General features: G+C 36.3%; 3 long non-coding RNA genes across 3 annotated transcripts in view; all 3 read left to right on the top strand.

The window, feature by feature from the left end:
* Positions 1-15,835, top strand: part of LOC149925216 (uncharacterized) — a 300,627-nt gene that overhangs the window by 192,475 nt on the left and 92,317 nt on the right. The gene's annotated exons all lie outside the window — the stretch shown is intronic.
* Positions 6,764-15,835, top strand: part of LOC149925215 (uncharacterized) — a 110,358-nt gene continuing 101,286 nt past the window's right edge. Inside the window, exon 1 of the long non-coding RNA XR_016476894.1 lies at positions 6,764-6,862. This is a non-coding gene — a long non-coding RNA (uncharacterized LOC149925215). The remainder of the gene's footprint in view (positions 6,863-15,835) is intronic.
* On the top strand, positions 7,053-7,398 carry LOC149925227 (uncharacterized). Its single transcript, XR_016476871.1, has 2 exons — positions 7,053-7,187; positions 7,271-7,398. It is a non-coding gene; the product is annotated as an uncharacterized LOC149925227 (long non-coding RNA).

Below are 15,835 nucleotides of genomic sequence, written 5' to 3'. Positions count from 1 at the left end.
TTATAAAATCAATACTTCTCTATAGAACACCGTAACTCCCGGTACCCTGATCACCGAAGTGAAATTACGCTCAGTGCCGATAGGTGGCAATACTGTAGTTTTCGGTGGCGAATAGTTATTTGATTGGCTATCGAGGGTTTGTAATTGCCGTTAATTTGACGTATCATTTATCATACTTACCCACTAACGGCGGCTACGTACCAGGTAAGCGTTGTAGACACAAATCCATTAATGATTATTTGTCTAAAACCGTTTTAGTGACAAAGCTTCTTAAACAAACCGGATAGTGGGAGTGTAAAAGAGTCGACCACATGTTGCGCCCAATATTAAAAAGCCGTTCACCTGCTCCGAGAAATTGTTCTAAATTTTTACTAACAAATGTGCATCTTTTAAAATTTTGGTAATTTACAGTTAACCCTGTTTCTTTCAATGCATGTTTCCCAGTTACGGGTTTCTTGTACAGCTGTAAAATATTTGGCCGTTTTCTCTTGGCAGCCATTTTGTTTCTATTTTAGGTAGTGAGCCGAATGAGGGCTTCTATGAAAGAAAACCGCCACGAAAATAATATGCATTGAAATTTTTTGCCCTACCACCATTTCCTCGCACCCTAATTGTGGTAGGGCATTAATTTTGACTTCCGAAATATCGGCCTCCACCGGTCACTATTTGTTCCTATCACCGCCAACTTCAAAGTTAGCCGTGGTCTTATCTAAAGTTTAAGTATATACACCGGGAGACATTGATTGGTGAAATTTCGTCGTTTTCTGAAAATACGTTCACACTGTCAGAAAAATTATTTTTAACAACTAGAGCTCTGCAAGATCGATTTTTTCAATTGAAAGTTTGTATCATCTGAACCTACGAATACCTTTCGTTCGTTGGAAAAAGACCTATATTTCATTGAAAAACATGACTTGAAAAATTAAATATCCCCGGATTCAATTCCTTTCGAAATTTTTATTACTATTTATTTTCATTGGTTTTCAGAAAACTATGTCAGGTAACCGAACCTGGTGACATTAATTAAAGTAGATCAGTTCAGATCGGTAATGAATCAAGTACAGTTTCAGGTCACGTAACTTTGTGAGGGGAAAGATAAACCTGATCTGATTTATGGATTATCTTCAAAAATCTGAGAAATATCTTTGAGCAAAGATCTAAGTGTAGTATCTGTAAATCAAAGCCGCTGAAGCCATTTTCGCAGTGGATCTTTACCTAGAACCCTTTTCATATTTCGCTAATGACCATACAAATTGTTAGGCGCGTAGGACTGAAAACTCTCCGCTAGTCGTCACTAACCTTTTTGTCGAATCAGCCGAGGCTTATTAAGAATTGAAACGCTTTTTAAAATGAAATTAACGCGGACATCGGCCAAATTATAAACCCTTATTGAATCGAAACAGAAAATTCGCCATTATAAATGTTAGCTCCGTTTCTAAAAGGAAATATTTTTTAAATTTGAGACATAATTATATTTTGGTTCATATTTATACGGCTCTACACACGCTTTACAATAATTTTGTCTTACTGTGTAAATTACATTATTTGCAATTGGAATGATTAAATAACATTTCCCATCAATGGTATTGCACCATAAGCAGGGTATTACAAATAAAATAGTTTGCTTAATCTGATTCACCTTTAAAGCCAAAAGCCGGAGTTAAATATTTAAGAAAAACTACAACAATTAATATAAAGAATTAAAAATAGGTACGACTGCGAGTTATTTTTGCGGGGAAAAGGGTACCACGGTAATTATCACATGGGAAAAGCGGAGAGGGGGTACCACGGTAATTATCACATGGGAAAAAGGGGGAGGAAGGGCCTTACTGGGGTGGTTCTACTACGGGGAAAAGGGTACCACGGTAATTATCACATGGGAAAAAGGGGGAGGTGGGTACCACGGTAATTATAACATGAGAAAAAAGGGGAGGAACGGTAATTATCAAATGGGGAAAATGGGGAGTACCCCTGTAATTATCACATGGGGAAAAGGGGGAGGAAGGGCCTTACTGGGGGTACCCCGGTAATTATCACATTGGGAAAAGGGGGAGGAAACCCTTACTGGGGGTACCCCGGTAATTATCACATGGGGGAAAAGGGGAGGAAGGGCGTTACTGGGGTGGTTCTACTTTGGGGAAAAGGGTACCATGGAAATTATCGCATGGGAAAAGGGGGAGGGGGCCTTACGGGGGGAGGTCGACTATGGGGTTAAAGGTACCATGGCAATTATCGCATGGGAAAAAAGAGAGGGGGCGTTACTGCGGTGGTTTGACTATTTGGAAAAGAGTGCATGGGTAAGAGGGGTTGGGGGTTGCGTACTGGGGTGGAGTGCCTCGAAACACACAACTAGCTGAGGGACCGCCTGTAAGGCGGGCTTCTCGGCTAGTCTATATTATAAGGAGCGCTTGGTACATCGGTCGTCTTCGTCGTCGTACGTCCGAGCTTTCTGGAATGTTTGCTTAGTCCACGGACTGTAAATTTTATAGGACGAGTAAAGTGTTGCCTTCCCCTGTAGAATTTTGGTTTCCCCGTGCATCAATCACTTCGAAATAGAGAGAGAGAGTCCGTCAAGGTCATTTGTACCAGGCATAGAGCTAGCCCCCCCCCCCTCACGCATGTTATCTGGAAATCTGGCCGACCGAAATACAAGCGCTTTAGTTTATGACCTTGAGCGACTTCCGTCAGCCTGATCGGTGAACGGGGCGTAAAATAACTCGGGAATACCGGTCCTCTAAAATTTACAGTCCGTGCTTAGTCTGTCATGATGCCAAAGGCGGAGCGGCGAAGAGAAAGACAGCGCGGGGCGGCGAGAGAAGCTGCAGCCTTTCACTTCGTTAGTGGCTCAACTGTAGCCTTTTTTGGGTTTTAGCTTAGTCAGTAAGGGCATAGAGGAATTATCCCAGGAGAGACTGCCGAGATACGCGCTGTGCACTAACTCAGCGGCCGGGGTTTCGAAGTGCTTTTCCCCTTTTTTAAGCCCCTCTAAGAGTGGGGAGAGCATTTCAAGGTCTTTCCTTCTCGCACTGCGCATGCTCATTGACCACAGTGGAATTTTCCCAGCGCCTTCTTTAAATTTACTGTTCCTCATGCTGTAGATAATTCATTCATTGGCTAGCTTTATTTGAAAAATGGTTCTCGTAAAAACAATTTGTTATAGTACTTGTACTAGTACTTTAAAAATTAATGTTAGATCCAATTTAAAATTCTGCCCATTTCCAAAGTCAAAAACACGTATATCTTTCAAATAAACACGTTGCGCTAATCTTGAATCATTTCGGCAGTCTTTAAAGCAGCAATTCTTATTTTTCGGCATTATTTTATTGTTAAAAACACGAATAAACTTTCATAAGCTACGAAATACTTCGGTTTTTAAGGTTTATTATTTTGAATCAGACGATACAAAATTTGCTCCGGCGAGAGCAGTCGTTGACGTCAAAAAAGGGGGGAGGGGGTTGGAAGACGCCTGCCTATAGCGTTAACTCGTTTCTATTCGCTAGCGAAACGGGTATAGGCGGCGCCACAGTCGCTACCCCTGCAGCTTGGTTTGTCTGCGTACTTTGTTGATCAAAACAAACGATTAATATGGCGGATTGTAGGCGCAGAGGTGGCATAAATTGCCTTTTTGTAGTAATACTGCCTTTAAAAATATTACAATTCGAGTAAATGGTGAGAAAAGAACGTTGGAGTTATCGTTTCACAATTTTCCGAAATGCAAAAATCTTTTTAATGTGTGGTTAACTAATATAAAATCAGGGAAGATGCCTAGTTAGTGGGCACAGATTTGCAGCGCCCATTTTAAAGATAGACTTTTTAGAAAGAAATGGTGAGACACAAATTTTACTTGTTATTACTGATTTTAAAGTTAATATTATTAAATATATATCATAATAACTGTCATTTAGATGAAGAGAATTTAAGAGACGCATGAAATGCAGTGCCATTCCAAGCAATAATTTACCATGTAGACTTATTACAAATCCAATGTAACTAAATAAAAAGAGAGGACCCTACGTTTTGTGAATCGTTTTAAAGGTGATCTGTTTTATTATATACTGCAAAATAAGGAAATGCTAATGAATTAAATTAATTTTAGGTCAAGCCGTTCGATTGTCATTATCGCTGGAAAATGTTACATTTGAGGCCCACAAAATTATGCGTTAAAATATTTTTCTATTTTGTATTGGACCCCAATTTTCCTATCTTTGCCACCCTGATGGTTCGGTATGAGTTTTCGAGTTGATTAATAACATTTCGAGCTATTGCCGCAGATCCCAATATGGTTAAAAATAATACTGTAAATTCAAATGGTTTTTATTTTTAATACTTATTTGCATATCTTAACATTTTATTCACTTAATAGCCCTTGAGATAATAGACAAAATGAAAAGGCCTAGCTGAATTTTTCCATAGTAGCCTCTACAGGCGTTAACCAGTAGATTCCTTCCTTTCCAACTTAGTTATTTTTTGTCACTGCCTCTTCAATTGATATTATCTTCGCTACAAATGGACTCTCCACAAATATTTCATCCCGACTAAAAGCTAGAAATAAATTTTTGAGACTAACTAAGTGACCAATTAAGAGTACATAAACCTTTTTGAGCCAGCCAAATTTAACCCTCGCAACTCTAACCATTTTATTACCGTACAATACTGAAGGCACAGTTAGTTCTTTTCCTTCATTTTACCCCACTTCTAAAGTCGGAAAGTTGGGATAGCTCTCAGTATCTTTATATAGAAAATAGACCAGCAATTTACTGCATGTTTGCAAAAGCCTGAATTTCTAGAATAATAAGTAAAACAGGTTACATTAAAGAATTGGGTTTTAATAAAAAATATATTTACCCACTATTGCATGAACAATGGACACTTTCAATGCTGTGTTTTCCATCACCAACTTCAAATTTTAACTTTTGTTTTAAGCATCCGCACACCTTATTCTATGGATCAAGAGTAGATTACTCTCCAATATACTTAAAAATTTCAAGCATGGAGCGATTCACAAATATACCAAATAAAATTATTTAAAATACATTATACAAAATGCTGAAGCTAGTTCAAGCTACTAGTCTATGAAATTATAACAATCTGGGCTTGTTTTAATGTGAAGATAATAATAAATTTCCTACATACCTTTAAAACTTTCAAACTGATCCCGTGTATGAATTCTCCAAGGCCTACTCATAGTGTTATTAAACTCGAATATTTATACTTATATTTACGAATTCAATACCTATTGACAGTTCAAAATTAATAAATAAATGTCGTATATACACCTTTGTTAATACAAAACATTCGAACACGCTTTAAAAAATATGCTAAAATCGTTAGTAAAATTTTTTAATTGATGTTATAAAACGCGCATTTTCGCATAACGCCATTACCCGTATCACCCAAATATAGTTCTAGGCAGTGTGACTAGGTGGCGCAGCTGTAGTTTTCGGTGGCGAATAACATTCTCTCTCCTGGGGATAGTTATGTTCCTCTATGTTAAGGGTACCAAAGGCGGGGCGGCGAACCGGGCGAAGACACAGGCGGCACCGGAGAGAGAGAAACCGGGACTGCCTTTCGCTTTGTTACTGGTGGTGGTTCGACTATTAGGCAGATATTGCAATCGTGACGCCACGTCTGTTGAACGCTTTTTTACGATTGTTGTAAATTTTATCAAATATCGTCTGTCATGTCGTCTGCAACTAGCCTTCCCGCGTGCTGTGACGTCACGATTGCGTTTATCAACAAAATAACAGGCTCTTCCAGCCGCTTATTTCGTCGACTCTCCATTTCCCGGAAGTGAAAAAAGTCGTACAGTAGCGAATGCCCATTCAACGGTCCAACCGTTTACGGTTACTGAACGCGGCCCCGGACTGCCTTTCGCTTCGTTACTGAGGTGGTTCGACTATAAACAGCGTCAACGTCCCGTACTTTTGTCTTGTATACTAAATCCCTCAGATAGCCCCAATTATTTTAAATAAAAAGTGCCTTTATTATTAAAAACTGAATATCTTACATAAATCTAATTTTAATTTCATTTGAAAGGTAATCAATACTTGATAAAAGTTTGTATTCATTGTCAGACTAATCTAGACGACTTGTGCCTAAGGTGGTGCTTTGGGTATTAGCCTAGCTTATTATTATTTTTTTGATCACGTCCTCGAGTTTACGACCTAACCTTCGAAAACACCTTGTACATGGTACATCTCTACGTGACATGATAATAATAATACTATTTCCATGAGGGTCAACAAAAAAAGATTTTTCTTAAAACGTTTACATAAGATATGATAAAGAGTAGAGGTCAGCGTTTGGATAACAATTAACCGTTTGTTTGGATAATATCCATTAACAAAAATTATCCAAAAAATAATCACTTTAATCAGTTATTTTTGGCTTTTTCCCATATTAAATCGTTTTTGTCCATGGATAATATCCATGGATAAACGGTTAACTGCAATTTTTATGATTAATTGAAATTTTGTCAGTTAATTTATCTGCTCCGCCGATCTCTAAGAAAGAGTGACGTTTCTGTTTTGGGCATTGCAATTCGTTCGGCAAAAAACAGAAACCATGAAAATGAAATGATATCCAATCCCGATAAGCCGTCATATAGCCGAAATCAATAACGCGCGTCATATCGATACCGGTGTGACGATATGAGCACAGCGGATGAATATCAACATATTACTGGAGGGTTTTTTCCACACAGACGATATTTCCCAGACGCGGTACGAAGATAACCGGTTAAGTATTAAGCGAACAAGTATCTGTCCTATAAATAGTGGTGGCTGTCAATGTACAAAATCACTTGCAACTCTCACGACGACCGTAAAAGAACCTCGTAGTAGTCCAGAAACCAACTTCCATCGTAAGTGTTAAATTTTTTAATTTTTTCAACTACTTAATTGAGAAAAATTAATTTTTTTCCACCGTAGCATAGGCTATACATTTATACCCTGCCCTATCTTTAAATGAGATTAGTGTAAAAGTTAATAATTTTTTTTAAATTTTTTTCCGGAAGATGAAATCCATCTTTGTTTTCTCTATTGTCGTCGCCCTGATGTCCTGCGCATTCTGCCGACCCCAGGACGGCCCTGGAGCCCCCGCTCCGGGAGAACCAGGCAAGGAAGGACAGGACAGATTCTTCTTCGGAAACCACGGACTTCAACTCGGAAACAGCAACGGAGGAGGAGGTCAGATAATTTCTTAATTAAAATGTTCACCACTTCATTATTTCGTTATGTATATTAATTTGTTTCTCGTAATAATCCCGCAGGTTACAATGGCGGCGGTTACCCATTTCCTCAATTCGGCGGGTTCCCTTGGGGAAAATGAGCTCTTCAAATAGAAAACATTCCTTCATAATTCGTTTTATATTCGTGTCAAACAAATGTAATATTTCCAATCATCCGTGAATTGTTAAGCGCATTAATTTAAATTATAATGTTCACAAAATTAAATTTGTATATTTAACGCTGAAATAAATTAAAAAATTATAAAATAGTGATGCTTTTTTTCCAAACTTTTTATAGTGTCCATATTTTGTTTGGAGCCTTTAACCACCAATTTTCTACAGTTTTCGTCTCTATGTGGTAGGTTTTAGGATTTTACACCCTCTAAGAATGATTACAAAATCATCTTTCTTTTATAAACTACTTTAAATTCTTATTGTACTTTGTGGATTTTTCCTTTAAGTTTAGCAAACATCAGAATAACACTAAAAAAATTATTCTAATTAGAACGGTTACAGAAATTTCTAAACTTATATAACAAAATGCGCTCTTGGACGTGGTGTAGTCTCTCCTTCTCGCCCCCGAGGTGAAATCCGTCATCTTTTAATATGGTAATCAAAATTGATAAACCTCTACATTCCTTTAAATGTAATGATTTGATTGGCTCGTGGGTAGTTTATAGCTTAGGGCACTCAGCACGATTTGTGTTTTATTAATTTTGGCCGCCATTTTCCTAGATGGCGGATTTTCCCCACGGGAGCGAGAAGGGAGATCACACCATGTCAAAGAGCGCATTTTATTCTATTAGTATAGAAATTTTAGTAACCGTTCTAATTTGTTCTGGGACTTAACCTAGAATACCTGTACTACAAGCCATTTTCCCCGACAAGCGTTTTATAAATTAGCCCAATCGGGCGATAAAACCATTGGTGGCCCTGAAGATTCTCATAGAAATGGGCGTGGCTTACAGCGGAGATATTCGCTCACGACGTGCTAATCGAGAAATTCCCTAACGGACCGATTCCAATGGAGTTGGCAAGCAACATTGAAAAGTATAGTTTATACAATACCATAGGGGCGATAGCTGGCAGGACCGGATAGGCAAAGTGATTAATTCTGGACCACCTTTTTTGTTGCGCTTGAAAAGTTAAATTTTAAAAGGTAATATTCGTAAAAATAAAAACTGTTTTTTTTAAACTATTAATTTAACAGTTGCGTTTTAGAAATTCTAATTTAAAATAGGACGTCCTTGAAAATATTTTTAATTTTTCTCAATATATGCAATTTGACCATTTGTGGGCCACATGCCCTAAAGTGAACCGGGGGCTACCTAATGTGGACCACGGGGTGACCTAAAGTGGACCGGTAGATTTCTAATAATTAACCACAATTTTAAACCATAGGCCTACTTCTAGACATAGGTCTATTTAAAAACAGTTAAAATTAGGTTAAATATTCTAAATAGGCATAGGCCTACGTATTAAAAATAAAACTGCACGTAAACATTTTTGTAAAACAAATGCAACATTCATTTGAAAGATTAATACAAATTTAATCGTACTGGACCTAAACGTTTCTACTACAAATATAATTCAGGAATAACCTCTGTTTTGACTAGTTTCATTTAAATATATTTAATTATCCCGCATTTTTCAAATATAAACCATTTCTGAACCGGTCCAGAAATGGTTTATACAGTGGTTCAGATATGGTCAATTGCTAGGTCCGAAATAGAACTACATTGGTTCACAATAGGTCGAGGGTAGGTTCAGAATAGGGCAAATCAAATAGTTTCTTAAAAACAATTTTTTTAAACTATTTTTAATAATAAACAAAATTACTTACGTAAACGTTAAATGCGATGTTACATCAAATTACTATCAGGAAATGCATTAAAATTCAAGGTTTTCTGGAGCTCGAAGTGAAAGTTCTGTCTAAAAATTTGGCGGGAACTCATCACTGGTTTTTAATTACCAAGGTGCGCTATCTATTTGGAAACATTATTTATTATAAGAACGAAGAGGTTTGGCGGATTATTTAAACCTCAAAATAAATGTTCGAGTTATAACCTATGATTTTTTATAAGAGTTTTAAAAAGGTGGTTCAGAATTGGTCGTGGTCCAAATTAGATCACTTTGCCCTACTTTTGAAGCAACCAAATAGTTGCGCTCACCCTCTTATAATTGAATCATGATTAGATTAGATTTTTGTAAAATCTGTAGCTTTGGCTTTTTATAGATTAATAAAGATTAAATAATGATTAAATTGTTAAACATTATTATTAGGACACTCTGTACCAATGAGATCATGGCGATAAAAAATGGCAAAAATACCATTTCTGGATGCAAAAGAAGCGATTAGCGGTCCGCGAGTTCTTTCACGGAATTAGTGCAGCAGGTATTTTAACCTAACAGTCGTTTTATAAGCAATAAATCCTTACAATGCTATCTCAATCACTATGTGCATTAGAAACATTATTTCAACCACCCTGTCCCGCAACCAAAGAAGAGCATTCTATCTTTGCACCTCCTGCTGATTTTCGAAATATTTTTGCAAAGATTAAAACCATTTTTAGATCGATTTTCTAAATCTATTTTATGGAAATTGTTGTTTACAATTAAGTAAATGTCCCTACAAAGTGTAAAACACGAATGAATAAAAAAGGGGAGGGGGGGGGGGGCTTGAAATGAACAGCCATTTTAATGTTTTGGGCTGTTTCCGGCACGCATTTCATGAGTGTATTCGTTAGTCTTTGGAATATTTAATTGCTAATCAAGGTCGGAGTAGAGTCATGGAAGAAGGATGGCATGAGTACAGGAAGGGAAACTTAATAGAAAAAGCGGAAGACTAGGCCACCTGTTATTCAGATTTGGTACTACAAAATCATATACAATAATTGTTGAAAAATTATATAATATTTGATGAATATAAAATTAATGCAAGTTTAAATTTAACTAGTGATACTAGCATCAAATTAACCTCAACACCTATAACGTCTTTAAAGTGCAAATCTAAACTAATCGGAAATAATTAAAGGGGCTCCAAATTTCGCTGGCAAAAAAAAAGAAAATTGAGCATGCTTTTCCTTCCCCCAACCCCTCACTCGGCCTTGGCAGAGGCGGGCAGAGTCAACCGTAGATTTCGCACTTTACTGACTTTACACACATTTTGCCACCGAACTTTGGAGCCCCTTTAAGTTAAATTCCAGTGACCTTTATCCCTCCGTTGATATTTCCCGTTAAAGTTATCCCTCCGTCACGTTGGTATCTGTACGACTTAAAAAGCCAACCCAGCTACTGTAAAATGTGGTAAATGCAAAACACTCGAAGAGAAAGTAAAGGCTCATTCGCTTGAAAATACTCTACTTAAAAAAGAAGTTAATTTTAAACAAGAGGAGATCAACGCTATTATTAAAACAATTGAAAGTGAAAAGTCAAAAATCTTTATCTCTCCGTAGAGTAAAATAGTAAAGTTATAAATGTAACTTCTATATAAAAATCAATTATTTTTAGTCCTTAAGGCTTGAAATATTCACAAGATATCTTGCTCATCGCTTCTGAGTTTCTTCCAACACTGTGTCCAGAGTAACTATTACGTGGGTTAGTTACATGTACCTACAGTTGGGCCAGTTATCTATTTGAACTCCTAGAGTTCCATCCGCTCTTAACGCGGATTTCATATTTCTATAAATAATCAAAAAGAAAAAGATGTTTTGTTGCTTGATGTCAAAAGTTGATATCATGTAATTTGAGTGGTTTTACGTTCTTTCCTCTCGGACGATTCCACTGCTGCGGTAACTCAGTACACGAGAGCGTAGGTGGTGCGATGCTACACCCATTTTCTTTCAAATGAGACAACACCCTTAGCATGATTACCGTGCCCCGCCTTCCAGCTTTACACTCACAACCTCCATCAGTTATGTTAAAGGGGCTCCAAAGTTTGGTAGCAAAATGTGTGTAAAGTCAGTAAAGTGCGAAATTTACGGTTGACTCTGCCCGCCTCTGCCAAGACTCAGTGAGGGGTTGGGAGGAATGAAAAGCATGCTCAATTTTCTTTTTATTTGTCACCGAACTTTGGAGCCCCTTTAAAAGGCTGAGTTTCTATTAATCATTGTAGTGCATGGCTCGACTCGCAGCGGCGGCGATCGGAAAACATTTCTCTGGGCGCCATTATTTTTTATCCAAAAATTCCTATACTTAAAACTTAAGCAAGAAAATTTACAGCTCTAAATTTTTATTAATATATAAATTTTTTTTTAAAGCGTTCTTTCTTATATATCATCCGTCAATGAATACTTTGATAACAAATGTTAAGTCGATATCTTTAGAAAAATACCGGTGTACATGGCTAGATAATTAAGCCTTTCTTGGCCACATACTTTACGAACGTATTTTAGCTAAAATAGGGTACACGACGACGCGATTTTCTGTTTGGACGAATATATTTAAATCAATTTTATATCATCTTAAAGCTACTCGCATCTGCAATCTCAAAATAACTTCGGTAAAAAGACTGAATTCGGACCCAAATAAAGGCAGTGAGATAATAATTGTTTCCCCGATTGATATTTTTCCTCAATTTTATTTCTGTGCGGGCTCTGCCCTCTTTCTTTTTCCCCGTGGGGGCTCGAGCACCAGATCCCCCACGGAATCAGTGTCACTGGGCTCGAGTCTTTTCCTTTGGCTACGGAAACACTACGCTTTCACGTAGACTACCTATGTCACACTAAAATTAAAGATATTTAATTAAAGTTCAGAAACTATATTAAAAGCCGAAAGGATAAATTCTATTTCTCGTGCGCGAATTTTGAGCCCCGCAACACTGAACTTGTCAATTTCTTGAGGAGTGACAGCGTGGACAGCGTGACCGACGGCTCAGACTTTTTTGAATAGAATATCGATACTGAGCATCATTCAATCTGTCAGAGCTGTCAAGCAAGTTGTCAGACCTGTCACGCAAGTTGTCAGACCTGTCAAGCAAGTTGTCAGACCTGTCACGCACGTTGTCAGACCTGTCAAGCAAGTTGTCAGAAATGTTAATCAGTTGTCATTAGAACATCTTAAGAGGGGTGGAAATCCACTCTCCTCTCGGTCTTTAAAATACTATTTAAGGCTTGGGTACCCCAAAGTAGGGAAAAATTTTCAGTTGTCTATAGAGCCAGGAACTTGTTCGTTTCAAATACTAGTTAAGCCTTGGGTAGCCCTCGACGCTGAGCTCGCGCTTTCGTTCGCCGCCATCTTTGAAAGGCCGGATGTGAAGGTTGCCAGGCAAATGATCTCAAACGGAAGTCGTTCAAAACTTTAAGATGGCGGGATAAAATAGCGTGCCCAATTTTTTCCTTCGTGTATTCTTACATTTTGAATAAATCGGGTGAGAAATGAGTCGGGATGCGGCGTCTGCTTCCTCGGTTTGGCGGGAAAGCTCATCGAACCTGTGAGATAACATGTTTTTAATAATGGCGTAGATACTTATCTCGTACGAGATATATACTTCTGATTCCTTTAAAACCAAAACGAATGCTCTTAATTGTTTCTCAAATAATTTAAAAGTGCTTTGCCAAAGGATTTGAGATTTTGACTTTGAAAACGTCTTAATTTTCAATATACCTTGGCTGCTCTTTAACAGAGGCGCCGAAACCGGGCGGGGGCAATGGCCCACCCAAACAATTTGCTGGGAGGATAATTTAATTGACCCCCTAACTTGATGCTCGGTTGGAAATTAAAATCGATGCAAAAAATTTGAAATTTATTCTCCTACAATTTGAAATTTATTCTCCTACAATTTGAAATTTATTCTCCTACAATTTGAAATTTATTCTCCTACAATTTGAAATTTATTCTCCTACAATTTGAAATTTATTCTCCTACAATTTGAAATTTATTCTCCTACAATTTGAAATTTATTCTCCTACAATTTGAAATTTATTCTCCTACAATTTGAAATTTATTCTCCTACAATTTGAAATTTATTCTCCTACAATTTGAAATTTATTCTCCTACAATTTGAAATTTATTCTCCTACAATTTGAAATTTATTCTCCTACAATTTGAAATTTATTCTCCTACAATTTGAAATTTATTCTCCTACAATTTGAAATTTATTCTCCTACAATTTGAAATTTATTCTCCTACAATTTGAAATTTATTCTCCTACAATTTGAAATTTATTCTCCTACAATTTGAAATTTATTCTCCTACAATTTGAAATTTATTCTCCTACAATTTGAAATTTATTCTCCTACAATTTGAAATTTATTCTCCTACAATTTGAAATTTATTCTCCTACAATTTGAAATTTATTCTCCTACAATTTGAAATTTATTCTCCTACAATTTGAAATTTATTCTCCTACAATTTGAAATTTATTCTCCTACAATTTGAAATTTATTCTCCTACAATTTGAAATTTATTCTCCTACAATTTGAAATTTATTCTCCTACAATTTGAAATTTATTCTCCTACAATTTGAAATTTATTCTCCTACAATTTGAAATTTATTCTCCTACAATTTGAAATTTATTCTCCTACAATTTGAAATTTATTCTCCTACAATTTGAAATTTATTCTCCTACAATTTGAAATTTATTCTCCTACAATTTGAAATTTATTCTCCTACAATTTGAACGTCCAGTTGCTTAAATTTGAATGCTAATTTACTAAAATTTGAACGCCAGTGATGGATAATACACTTCAATATGAAAGCTGATGCGCCTAATTTTTAACGCAAATTCGCTATAATATGAACGCGAAATCGCTTTAATATGATAGCAATTTGAAAGTCAATTGTCTCTAATTTGAACGCAAATGCGTTTTAATAAGAACGCAAAATCGTTTTAGTCGGAAAGCAAAATCGCTTTATTATGAATAAAAATTCGGGTTTAAAGGAACGCCAAATCGCTTTAACGTGATTGCAAAGTCTCCTCAATTTAAAAGCCAATTGTTTCTAATTTGAATGCAAATTCGCTTTAATATAAAGGCATAATCGCTTTAATATGAATAACAATTCGGGTTAAAAGGAACGCAAAATCGGTTTAATTAAAATGCCAATTGGCTCTAGTTTAAACGCAATCTCAACCTAAATTGAACGGAAATTCGAGAAATTTTAAACGGGAATTTGGCTATTTTTCAACTACAGCGATCAATTCTACACCCTGATGTTATCAGATTTTAAATATACGTCTATTTGTTTTGCTTGTTTAAGAATACTGAAGGGAATGGTTATCTTCAATTTTGATCGCTCTACAAGCATTCATTTTTGAACGCGTTTAAATGCTTTCAAATTTTATTGATAAAGCTAGCCCCCACAGTGGCAAGCCAATGAATGCTCGAACTTTCAAAGTCGACTGATGTGTTTTTAGAGTGTACGTAAATATATTTTCATTTAGAGATGATATTTTCCGATAACGTACTTGAATGAATGTTATAAAATCTATTTTTATAGGATTAAAAAATCTATTGTTATTGACTTCGAATTTATGAATGGATGTAACGGGGAGATATTGATAAAAGAGTTAGCGGCCACGTCGGTCGAGACGGCACCACGCGTGGCTTCCTGGTATTTCCTACCCCCATACTCCCGAGATGAACTTGTCCGGCAGAACACCAGTCCTGGCTTGAAAATTTTCACCATGGATTAAGTTGTGAGTTTGGATACGTCTCATACGACAGACTGAAAGACTGCATTACAATGGCTGTGAAAGATTACCAGCGTGTATTTTGTAAGGGAGACGAAAAATGTTTATTTTTATTGAACATAATAAACCGTGAAGTTATTTATCTAAATGGAGACGGGTGTCCAAAAGCATCCGATATGAAAGACGATCCTATGTTTGAATGTTTAATTGAACATAAATCTATTTGTAAGAAAAGAACCTGCGCTTTAGAGAAAAGCACTTTATATGCCGAGTGGTTACATAAAAATATCAGCCTTGTAACTGTTCAATGAAATGTTTAGAATACGCTTTGTCGGTTTCAAACGAAAATGACACGCAGCGCCTCTCGTGGTGAGATCACGCGTAACTTGGTTAAAAGTTTTTACCCGCCCCCATTGAAATTAATGTAAAGTTGGTGATAATTAAAACGTTAATTAACCTACCAAATGGTATATGAAATATTCCACTGACAATTTTTTTGTTTATATGAACTTAAATGTAATATAAAATCGTCTTGAAAAATCGTTTATCTCTTTATAACGTTCAAAAATAATATTTTTAACGCGTCATGTAGATAATCGAACATCTGCTCGTTTAGGTAAAGTTTGCGTTGTCAACGCGCGTAATAGAAAGCAAAATGAGATTTTAGAAAGTACGTTGTAATTCGGAACGATATTAATACTTTTCGCGAATTTTGTCATCAGTGAATTATAAATATGACTTGAAATAAGTTTCAAGGTTTATTTAAAAGCTAGTTTCATAACTTTTCATCCATTGGTTCGTTCACAATGTATCTTTAAAGTAAACGAAAATTTGAAGGCGGTGACTCTTGCCCAGACTTAAGCCTCGGTTTAATCTACCGCGTATTTTGATTTCAAAAACCCGAGTACTATCTTTAAATGATGGCGAACGCTAATTGTAATACGAAACAAATAACGAAATACGTGGGATTTTTGAC

Source organism: Leiobunum rupestre, chromosome 10 (genome assembly GCF_980474605.1).
Source record: "Leiobunum rupestre chromosome 10, qqLeiRupe1.1.hap1, whole genome shotgun sequence".
Classification (NCBI taxonomy): Eukaryota; Metazoa; Arthropoda; class Arachnida; order Opiliones; family Sclerosomatidae; genus Leiobunum; species Leiobunum rupestre.
This window is presented reverse-complemented; position numbering and strand designations above follow the sequence as displayed.